This window comes from Mesocricetus auratus, unplaced genomic scaffold, assembly GCF_017639785.1.
Source record: "Mesocricetus auratus isolate SY011 unplaced genomic scaffold, BCM_Maur_2.0 Super-Scaffold_4256, whole genome shotgun sequence".
NCBI classification, from domain to species: domain Eukaryota; kingdom Metazoa; phylum Chordata; class Mammalia; order Rodentia; family Cricetidae; genus Mesocricetus; species Mesocricetus auratus.
In genome coordinates this window covers 97,266,222-97,278,314 of record NW_024429182.1, presented here as the reverse complement: position 1 = coordinate 97,278,314, position 12,093 = coordinate 97,266,222, and the positions used below count along the sequence as shown (strand labels likewise).

The following is a 12,093-nucleotide window of genomic DNA, read 5'->3' as shown; positions in this document are numbered from 1 at the left end:
AATCACTAGCTTCTAGAGAATTAAGATTTTACTATACCCAGCTGATTATTGCTTCTTTTTTTTTTTAAGTTTACTTTTTAAAAAGATTTATGTATATAGTATTCTGTCTGCATGTTTGTCTGCATGCCAGAAGAGGGCACTAGATCTCACTACAGATGGTTGTGAGCCATCCTGTGGTTTCTGGGAATTGAACTCAGGGCCTCTGGAAGAGCAGTCAGGGCTCTTAACCTCTGAGCCATCTCTCCAGCCCCTGATTATTCCTTCTTAATATAAATGTAAGGTATATAAAAACTATTGAATAAAGAAGGTGTGGCAGTTCATATATGTAATCCTGGCACCTAACAGGCTGAGGCAGTAGGAGTACCACAGATTTGAGGTCAGTCTGGACTATAAGTTTAAGATTCTATCTCAAATAAATAGACAAAAACAAGTGCTGAATGAACTGAAGACAAAATCACATCAGGGCTTTTTTTTTTTTTTGCTGTACACACATATATTTCTATAGTTGGAATACCTTTTGTGTGAATTTTTTTTAGATTCATTTAATTTCACTTTAAGTGTAAGCATGTTTTGTCTGCCTGTATGTATATATGTATGTATATATGCATGCATGCCAACATGTGCTTATTTGGTGTCCATGAAGGTTAGGAGAGAGGACAGATCCCTTGAAACTTGAGTTTCCAGTGGTTGTGAGCCAGCATATGGATGCTGGGAACCAAACCTATGTTATGCCTTCTGTAAAAATAGCAGGTGCTCCTAACCACTGGACCATCCTTTTAGCTTCTTTGTGTGTATTCTTTTGATTCTTCCTAATTTAGTGTTCATTCTCTGGTCTCTATCAAACCTTATTTTGATTCTTTAGAATCAGAAAAATAGAGGTTTTAGTATACCAAGAGACAGAGACCATTCAAGGTGTTTTCATTGATGTTTGTTTGGTTTTTTAAAGACAGGGCCTTATATAGAGCTAGTGCTGGCCTCATAATGCCATATGTACCTTGAACTACTGATTCTCCTATTTGTTTCCCAGGTACTGGGATTATGGGCCTTCACTGCTGTATTTTATCGTATGATACTGAGTTCTGAACCTAGGGCCTTAAAATGTGCTCAAAGTAGTGAAGAGCATACAGTTTATATGTTTGTGGCAGCTGTGTTTTTGTTGAAGAAGTGGAAATAAATGACAGTGGAGAACAAATAACCTCAAACTTCTGTATCGAGGGCATGGTCTAGACTATAGACTATAGAAGCAACTGAAATTGCTTCCAGGTGTTGTTGCTTTGGAATTCACAGTTGTTGAGACAGGGGTGGAGGTTTTCTGCATGTAATTCTGCCACTTACCACCCTAAGCATGTATTTCAGGCCTTTCACTGTCTGAAACAAGGCACTACAGATGTGAGGCCAAACAAGAAGATGCCAGTCAGTTCCTGAACTCTTGGCCACTTTGAGGACTCCAGGGTTTTCAGTGTTTAGAGCTTTGGAAAATTCTGTGTTCATGTCTTAATTAAGATCTCAGGAATATCTGGCCTTAGTGGTACATGCCTTTAATTGTGGAATTCTATGAGTTTGAGGCCAGCCTGGATCTATATAGCAAGGCTACATAGTGAATTCCTGTTTCAGAGAAACAAACACACAAAAAGATCAGAGGAACTAAAATCTGAGGAAGGGGTTCCCCAGGGTTCTCAAGATAAGGTAGAAAAACTACAAGGCTGCCTCCAAGTTTGACTTTTCTAATCTTCAGTGTGAGATCAGGTGTTTAATTACCTCTGTCTTAACTTTAATGAATAATTGGAGGAAGGAAAAATGAGAAGACATCCCAGTGGGTTATGTTTAGCCATCCATAGTAGAGCTTGGCCAATGCCCTCCCCTGCCTCTAAAGGACCAAACAGTAAACATTTCATACTCTGAAAATCATGTAGTCTCTTCCAAATTAACCATCTATCTTAATGGAGAGTGAAAGTAGCCATATAATATGCTCCAAATTTGATTTAGTAAAATAATCAGAGGCTATAATTTGCTACCCTGTGTGTACTATGGCTGTTTGTTTTGAAGGATTCTCTCTCACTAATTGGTAAATAGGCAGTTTAGAAAACCTAGTAAGGTGAATTATTGAGTTAATTGCATTAAAAGATCTAACTATGAGCTTAAAATTTAAAAATTTTATAGATGAATTATGTTTCAATAAATTGATGTAGGAAAAAAGAAAAGAATTGGGCAGAATGTTTAATGTTGTTACTGAAACTGTCTTCTTGCATATTATATTACTTTTCTTGTTGCTGCAACAAAATACCTGACAAAACAAACTTAAAGAAGAAAGACTGTATTTTGGCGCCTGGTTTCTGAGGGAAGGTGGATGATAGGAAGGCATCTTGTCATAGCATGTTTGCAATTGGCAACAGAGAGATAAACACTGATGCTCAGCTTTCTTTTATTGAGTCCAGGATCACATTCGATAGGATGGTGCTGCCCACATTTAGGGTTGGTTTTCCTGCCTCAGTTTAATTTCTCTAGAAGTTAAAGATCCAGAGATTGTCTTCTGGGTAACTGTCAATCCCATCATGTTGATAATTAGGACTAACCAGCACACCTATTAATATGGGGAGTCACAGCACTGCTCTAGTTGCTGTTATACAGTATTAAACGAAAAGCTGGATGAAATGGCAGCTTTCTGTTTTGAAATGCTTCTACATGACACACTAAAGTGAAACTCTATATAACTTTAACAATTTTTTTTTTGGTTTTACGAGACAGGGTTTCTCTGTATTGTTTTGGAGGCTGTCAGACCAGCCGGCCTCGAATTCACAGAGATCTGCCTGCCTCTGCCTCCCGAATGCTGGGGTTAAAGGCGTGCGCCACCACTGCCCGGCTAACTTTAACAATTTTAATGTAACGTAAAATGGTTCTTGGTACTAATTTTAATCTAGGTTAGATTGACAACAGTGCTACCCTTAAGGGGTGATGTGTATCTATAATGTATACTGTTGCTGTATTTTATTTTAGCAGCATTTAGTGTAGTGATAGCAGACCGAAGTACATTTTGAGAATTGAAGAATAGATTTAAAAGACATGATAAGGACTTACTTGACAGGAGCGATAACCATGGTCAAAAAGGTGATTTTTCCAGAATAATGCTTGTCCATTGCACTTCAGGTGTGAGGGCCTCTTCTATTTTGTCACATGAAGGAAATTGAATAATTTGTGGTAGTGGGGGATTTCATTACTGCTTTCCTTTAAAAATCATGATTTTAGGAAGGCTATGAATTTAGCTTCAGTAGTAGAATAAATGCTTGCCTAGTGTGTGCAAGATGTTGGCTACAATCCCCAGTACTGGAGGGAAAGGGCAAAATAAAGCAAGCTCAAGAAATTAATTGTTAAACTTTTTATTCCCCCAAATAAAGCAGTTGTTTTTGGAATTAGTGCTAATCTTTGTAAAAATTTGTTTTATTTTATGTGTATGGGTCTTTTGCCTGCATACATATATATGTGCACCATGTACATGCCTGGTGCCATTCAAGAAATGGAGTTACAGACAGTTGTGAGCTGTCATGTGGGTGCTGGGAATTGAACCCAGGTCCACTAGAAAAGCAGCCAGTGTTCTTAACCACTGAGCCATTTCTCCAGCCCTTTGTTAATTTTTTATTCAACATGGAGATAAATTATCTCTTTTAAAAAGTAGGTCACATATTTATAAATTTCATATATATGGATATTCTTTTGATGAGAAAAATATTGAAAATGTTCTGCAAATTTGTAAAGTAAGGCTAGAAATAATCCTTTTTTGTCTTGTTTTGTTTCTTGAAACACAGTTTCCCAGTAGCTATGGAGCCAGTCCCGGGACTTAATTTGTAGTCCAGGTTAGCCTCAAATTCATAGAAATCCACCTGCCTCTGTCTCCTGAGTGCTGGAATTAAAAGCATGCATCACCTCCACCCGGCTAGAAATAACCTTTAAATAGACACATAATACATAGCATCTTCCCCAACCTCTGCTCTCACTGCCTAGACTGTCCTCAAGCTCCCGATCCTTCTGGTTCCTGTCCTTAAAACTAGACTATCAGTATACACTGCTGAACAGAACCTAAACTCCAAACCACAGTTGTCAGTTGTCTAATCCCTCATTTTCTTATACAGTTTAGAGTTATGTTTGATGGCAGTAAAGCTGAAAAGATTTTTATAACCTCATGTTCAAATCACACATGTACTAAAGGAATTGTCATGTTATCATTGTGTTTTAAGTTTTTCTAAAAGCTTTATAAGATTTGTTGGTTCTGTGGATTGGTCTCCAGTATTATTGATCAGTTCCCAGGCAGTTTAAACTGATAATGTTGGAAATTCATTTTTTGGTTGCATATTCACTCAACATATTCACATAACCAACGTTAATGGATTTTTCCGCTTGTGTGTGTGTGTTTTATAAATAATAATATCCCAAAGAGCTTCTGTATGGGAACTCTAATATTTATATGTGAAACATCAAATATCTGCTTTTACTGGTTTGATAATTTAGTAGTTTTTAACTTAAATTTGTTTGTTTGCTTTGAACTTCTAAGCATTTTCTACATAAATGCTACTTTTGTTTCATGGTCAGGGCATCTCTGCAAATAGCACAATGTGGTTATAGCAGCCCTCTACCAATCATACTGTATATGTAATGTAGTGTGGCCTTTTGGTTTTCATGTCTTCAAAAACAGTTCCATTGTCACTGTTTCTTTCTTGTTCTCTCAGTTAGAGAACGTGTATCATTCCTTACCAATGATGACAAGATAAGGTTTTTGCTTTGCATAAGTTAGAGATTAAAATGCAATTGCTTCCTTAGTTGAAAAATTAAATTATAAATTGCGTATTTGATTAAAATTAAGATGATTATAGTGACAGATTATGAAAAAGTGATGGCATCTTTTAGATAGATTTATATTTTGATAATATGTAGTTGATAAACTAATTTTAGATTGCTATAAAAGTTTCTACATGCACTGGTCAGTGGTGCCATATGCCTTTAATCCCAGACTTTGGGAGGCAGAGGCAGGTGGATCTCAGTGAGTTTGAGGCCAGCCTGGTTTGCAAATCGAGTTCCAGGACAGCCAGAGCTGTTACACAGAGAACCCCCCCCCCAAAAAAAAGTTCTACATGCCTCTCAATTTCTATGCTCATCTGTTATAGAAAAGTACAAGGTTGAACCAGGCAGTGGTGGCACATGCCTTTAATCCCAGCACTCAGGAGGCAGATCCAGGAGAATCTCTCTGAGTTTCAGGCAGCCAGAGCTATACAGAGAAACCCAGTCTTGAGAAAAACTAAAACCTGTGTGTGTGGTAGCAAAAGGAAGCAATGCTTTGATTTATTTGTTATATAGAATGGAAATTTCTCATCTTGGATGAAACCAAATCAAAGTTTCTTTTGCTTTGCTTGCTCGCTCACATATTTGTGTATGTGTATGAAGATGTAATGTCCAATAAATATAAAAGGGCTTTAAGAAGGCAATTTGAAGATATTTCCATTTGTGTTCTCATGTAGATTGGAAAGGCTTGTTTAAGGACAGTGATTAAGATTAGTGTCTGTCCTGTTCACCTGATAGAGAGCACTAGTACTTGCATTTCTATTTCTGTTTTTTTTAAGCAAGAGCTTTCTATTATATTGTTTATAAAAATTTATATATATGTATGTATGTATATAGTCTAACCCATCCACCTTATTGTGTCGTTTTCCTACCTATTTTTTGTATTGATGAATCACTTTAGTTACTTTTATGGATTTTTGGAGCAATGAATGGTATGAAGGTGATATGGTTCAACTCTGCATTCATTCTATTTTTTTTGACATAGAAAAGATTTTGACAAGCTATTGCCATCTGGTATGACAACTGCTTTTGTGAGTAAAGTTTTATTATATGCTAGCCACACCCATTTGCTTACATGTTATCAAATGTTTTTTTAATGGTGGGTAGTTGTAGCCGGGCGTTGGTGGCACATGCTTTTAATCCCAGCACTTTGGAGGCAGAGGCAGGCGGATCTCTGTGAGTTCGAGGCCAGCCAGTTCTACAGATCGAGTTCTAGGACAGCCTCCAAAGTAATTCAGAGAAACCCTGCCTTGGAAAAAAAAATGGTGGGTAGTTGCCAGAGACCCTTTGACCTGTAAAGTCAAAATCTTAACTGTCTAGTCCTTTGCAGAAAAGTTATCACAGCTGAATAGATGTGTGTTAACTTCTAACAATTCATTTACTATTTCAGCAACTCTGAAGGCATTTTAGGGAATTTGAAGACTTTTATATTTGTTTCTTCTTTCTACTGATCTACACCCTGTTCCTAGTCTTCCCCCAAATCAGTAATTTATTCAGATCTTTTTCCTTAGAAATGTAGTTTAAAACGGTTCATATATTCTGTTTCTAGTCATTATTCCTCAGACATTGACACATAAATTGGAGCCAATGTATTCTTTTGGGTGTGATTGCCTCAAATTCTTCATGTTACTTTTTTTCTTTCAAGTTTTACTGTGTTTTTCATGTAAACTAGGCATTCATCTATGTTATTATTGTCAATATAAACAGTGTTACACTATCAGGCATTTTTATAACATTAGCAACTACTGAGGTTAACCTCAAATCACTGTGACTCTCGCCTATCTTGCTATTAAGTCACCTCATTTTATGTTGAACCTATAGCAGGACTTTTACTCCTTTGAGATTCTATTGTATTAAGCTTAGTCCATATGTCAGTACATTGAGAAGTTTTTGTATCCTGATTCTGTCATTGGCATATTTACTGTTACTGTTTGCTTTTTGTCATGTGAGAATTTGATAGCAATGAGTTACTTCATCAACACTTTGCTGTGTTTGCGTGGTCATGGTGAACACAATGAACTTGTTCTGGAAATTTCCCACAGAACTTATTGTAAATAGAATTATTACTATGTAAATATTCCCCAGCTTTTCACTTGATAATAACTGCTGCCTGCCTGACTTTGGACTTGGTTATATGATGTGCTTGGGCTGATAGAGATGGAAGTAGCAGTAGCCTGTTTAAGAGGTAGGGCTAATTTCTTCCAGTACTCTTGAAGTACTATTTCTGTGAGAAGAATTGCCCCAGATAACTACTTCTACTCTTCAGAGTGGGTCCTGGGATGAAAGGTGTTTAGAGTAGATCCGAACTTGAAACAGAGGTGTTTTAGAGCCAACCTGGTTCATGAGCAGAAAATTAGTGCTGATTGTTGTAACTTATTTGGGTTTGGGAGTTGCTACATAGCATTAATTCAGCAGCATCTACCCATTTACAGTAAAGCAAATCACTTTGTTTTTGGGAATTATTTCTGAAATAACCTATAGCCTATAAGTAACAAATTAAACCAGTACCAGATTATCAGTAGTAGAGTGCTTCTCTGGCATGTATAAGATCCTAGATTTAGTCACCATACCCTCCCCATAAGAGAATATTGTTCAGATTCTTTCTGCATCCTTTCTTATTAAGCAATATTTTTTTTTGAGACAGGATTTCTCTGTATTGTTTTGGAGGCTGTCCTGGAACTTGCTCTGTAGACCAGCCTGCCTCTGCCTTCCAAGTCCTGGGATTAAAGGTGTGCACCACCAGCGCTCAGCTTTAAACATTATTTTTATCACTGATATTTTTCCCTAACACAAAGATTTTAATCAACATCAAGTTCAGCATGAGGGTTTAATTACTCAACATTTATATCCACATTCTGTTGATTTAAATTATTTAAAAAAGACTACTATAACAGACATCATTTATCATGTTGCAGTTGTACTTTCACTTTAGTAATCAGAAAATGGCATCCCTACAAGCAAAGCATACCTGTTTAAAATTTTGGTGAACTCTAATAGGTTAATTTAAAAACATTAAAAATTTATTTTTATTTTGTGGATATGGATGTCTTGTCTGTGTGTTTGTAAGTGTACAACTTACCTTCCTGGTATCCAAGGAAGTCAGAAGAGGGCACTGGATTCCCCTGGAACTGGAGTTACATACCCATTGTGAGCCACCCCATTGCTGGGAACTGAATCCAGGTCCTCTTGAAGGGCAACCAGAGGTCTTAAGCCTGAGCTGTCTCTAGTGGCTTAAAAATTTCTAATAGATAAAAATTTAAAACTATTTTTCCAGTTTCTTACTAATAAGCTATGAGGGTCTGGTGTGTATTTTCTTTATTCAGGCAGGAAATCTTTTAACACCATTGAGGTATTTATATGTATGTTTTACAGCCCTATTAGAAGAATCCCAGGGATTCCTGTGTTTTCATCTTGCTTCTTCATGACCTGTGATGCTTAGAGAAGCAATAAGTAGGTTTTTTTTTGGTATTTTCTAGGACTTTGAATCATATATCAAATCTGAGCTGATCACTCCGTACTTATTTAACTTGCTTGTGAAGTTTATAGCAGATTTCTTAGCACTGTGGCCACCAGTGATTTAGGATTAGCCAGTACAGAGACATGTTTCATCATCACAGTCAGAAACGAGAGGGTGGTAACAGGTTTTTTGGCTTCATTCTGCTTTTATAAAACAGATTAAAGAATGAAGTGATCATTTTATATATAATATGGGCCTAGTTAATTTTGTATGTAATATTTTACTCACTAATTACCTAATTTTGATCTGTCTATGTCTTATTTGTTTTCTTTTTGGCAGTCCATGGGGGATTGTTGTGAGGCAAGTTCCTTGACACTGAGTTATATCCCAAGCTCTCTTTTTACTTTTAAATTTTGAGATGGCAGTCTCACTAAATTGTCCAGGGTGACCACGAACTCACCACTGTGTAGCACAGGTAGGACTTGAGCTCTTTGTGATTCTCCTTCCTCAGCTTCCAGAGTTGTTGATTTTATAGGCCTAGCTTACCTGTCTAACTTTAATATAGTATTGCTAACATATACATATATGGTGAATATACATATGTAGCACGATAAATAAAAGACCCAGAGACAGATATTGAGGTTCAAGCTTCAAGCTGAAGATCAGAAAGCAAAGCAGCCAAGCCTCTATCTCTTACTTTTACCTCAGGCTAAAAAGCTGATCTTGTCTCCACGAACTCTCATCAAGCCTCAGACTTCTGCCTCTCCTCAGTGTGGCTGGAGGATTTATGCCTTCCTATCCTCAATGTGGCTGGAGAATGAATGCTTGAGACTGAGCCTACTGAATACGCTGTTCCTATCTTTTATATATCACTAGTGCTGGGATTAAAGGCGTGATACCAAGTGCTGAGATCGTCTTTGTATGAGCTGTTTCTCTTAGCACTGGATCAATTTTGTGTAGTCAATGTGGCCTTGAACTAACAGAGATCTGCATACCTCTTAATCCTGAGTCGTAGTATTAAAGGTGTGTACTATTACCTCCTAGCTTCTGACTGCTGGGATTAAAGGTGCCTGGCTTCTATGGCTTGTGACTGACTTTGCTTTCTGAATCCTCAGGCAAGCTTTAATAAATCATAAATAAAATACCACCACATATGTATGTCTGTGTGTACACATACACATACAAAATCACTGATAAATAATTTGAGCTGAGTGTTGGTGGAGCACGCCTTTAATCCCAGCACTTGGGAGGCTGAGCTAGGCGGATCTCTGTGAGTTCGAGACCAGCCTGGTCTACAAGAGTCAGTTCCAGGACAGCCTCCAAAGCCACAGAGACCCTATCTCAAAAAAAAAACAAAAATAAACAAACAAATAAATAATTTGCAGCCTGTTTAAGTAAATTAGTAGAATCATAGAATTAGTATTTCTAATGGAAATTGGAAATACTGTTAAGTTTTTCTACATCTGTTTATTTTAGTGTGTGTGTGTGTGTGTGTGTGTGTGTGTGTGTGTGTGTGTGTGTGTGTGTGTTTATGGATGTTTATGTGGAAGTGGGATTCAGTTCTCCCCTCCTAACTCACGGGATTTGTGGATTTAACCCAGCTTGTTAGGTTTCGTGACAAGTGCCTCTTAAAAATTCTTTTTATTACATTTACTTGTGTGTATGCATGCCTGTACACACATGAGCTGTGATACTAACGTGTTCCAGAACAGCTTACAGAAATCTGTTCTTTCCTTTTACCATGAGAGTAAGGGAATTTAATTCAAGTTGTCAGGCTTGGCGGCAAGCAGCTTTGTCCACTGAACTAACTATCTTGCCAGCCCATGAGCCATCTCACCATAAATAGTGTGGTAATAGAATTTTATAGTGGGACTTAAGAGTGGAAAGCTTTCAATATTTGCTGTGTTCAGTCAATGTTGTACACCCACTTAGCACAACAGTAATGTCCAAGAAAGTAGAGTTGAAGATACTTGTAACAGTGCAGATTGAAGATATTCCTTACAAATCTTTTCCCATTCACCTGGGCAGGCTTCGTTGCTAAGAACTCCTTCCTGAATAAACAGTACTGCAGCCCAGCTAGCTTGACTAGAAAGGAATTCTCCCATCATCATTCATAATAATCATCTTAGCATTTACTTCTACAAAATCAGGAGACTTAAGGTAGTTTCAAATTAGTAACAGTGAAAAATGTGACCATAGGTTTTGGCAGTGGATAAGAAACTTTTTCTTTTTTAAAATCTGGATTTCTTCCTTGAAATTTGTTACAAAACATAATGTCACTGCATAATAAATAAAAGTGGAGTAGACTTTTTCTTCTTTGTGTGTGTGTTTTAGTTATTGTTGGGATCAAACCAAGGGCATTATGCATACTAGTCAAGTGCTCTACCACAGCCCCAAAGAAGACTGCCTTCCTGCCCCCCTCCCTTCCTCCCTCCCTTCCTCCCTCCCTTCCTCCCTCCCTCCCTCCCTCCCTCCCTCCCTCCCTCCCTCCCTCCCTCCCTCCCTCCCTCCCTCCCTCCCTCCCAGATTTAAGCACTAACTACAGTTCTCTAGTAATAAAGTAATTCTTTTTTAAAAGTCATATGATCTGGTATTATTATATTAGCTATCTTCTGAGTTTCCTTTCCTCCTCCTTAATTAAAACTTAGTAATTACCTACAATCATATAACAGTATGAGAAAGTGGGAAATAGAACTTGAACTCCTCCAATTTAACATAGCAGTATAAAGTATATACAAACACATTGATAAACTCCATCTAACCATGAATAATTTGATGATTTGGTCATTTGAGATAAATATTTTAATTGTGAAAAGTCATTGAAATAAATAAAATGCCATGAATGAAAATATACATTGACTAGATAATCATCAAGCAAATTCTTATCTATTGTCTGTGTAAAAAAATAATTCAATGTTGCTAGTATGCTGAAAGCTTTTGATAAGTCCTCTTTTAGTTATATCCACTTGATTTCCCTTACCAGAGTAACAGCTCTTCTGCAACATTTAAAATAACCACTGCTTTTCTTTAAGCAATGTACATCCTTAAGGAATATTCTTTCTTTATTCCTATTTTAAACTTTATATAAATAGAATAACATTGAATGTTTTCTTTTTATTAATTTATATTCACAAGATTCAACCTGTATTACATAATTTTTTATTGTGTTATAGTTTTATAAGTGATAAATATACAGTATAATTTTTCTACTGTTGGTAGGCCATTGTTTTTCCATTTTTTTATCATTCATTGTATGTGTTGTATGTATGTGAGTTTCTTGATATCCCGAGTCTCAGTATTAAACATGTTTCCAGCTGAACTAGATTATTACCTATCGTAGTTGAATTAAAATAGGGAGGATATGACTGCTCCTAGGTATGGTGGAGGAGAAGGTTTATTATAGATAAAAGGGAGAACACAGTTAAAAGCAGAGACATCTGTGAACATGACCCTGAGCCATGTGAGGAGATGGGGAAGGGGAGTGTGTGGAGGGCCAGGTAACCAAAATAGCTGGATTATATAGTGAAGGGCAACTCCAGGAAGAGCAACCCGCTGGAAAGGTTGAGGGTAGGAGGTGGAGTATGCCAGCCATACCCTGTAACAGGTAGAGTCTGAAAGATTCTGGGAGAACCTGGTGGCCAGGTATGCTTTGATATGTTAAACAGACATCTCAGTTAGTCATTTGTCCCAGGTTTGAGACCTAATAATTGTAGCAATTTATATTCTACTGGGAATGTATGAAAGTTACCACATTGTCAACTGTAGTTGGATTTTCCTTGGACTGCCTGCCAGTGAATAGTGACACAGAG

The 12,093-nt window shown here is 37.1% G+C and overlaps 1 protein-coding gene and 1 non-coding gene across 3 annotated transcripts in view; both read left to right on the top strand.

Moving 5' to 3' along the window:
• The window catches only part of Fchsd2 (FCH and double SH3 domains 2), a 208,542-nt gene that overhangs the window by 54,912 nt on the left and 141,537 nt on the right, over window positions 1-12,093 (top strand). The window lies entirely within an intron of this gene.
• Window positions 3,068-3,227, top strand: LOC121135678. The gene has a single exon (XR_005872779.1). It is a non-coding gene; the product is annotated as a U1 spliceosomal RNA (small nuclear RNA).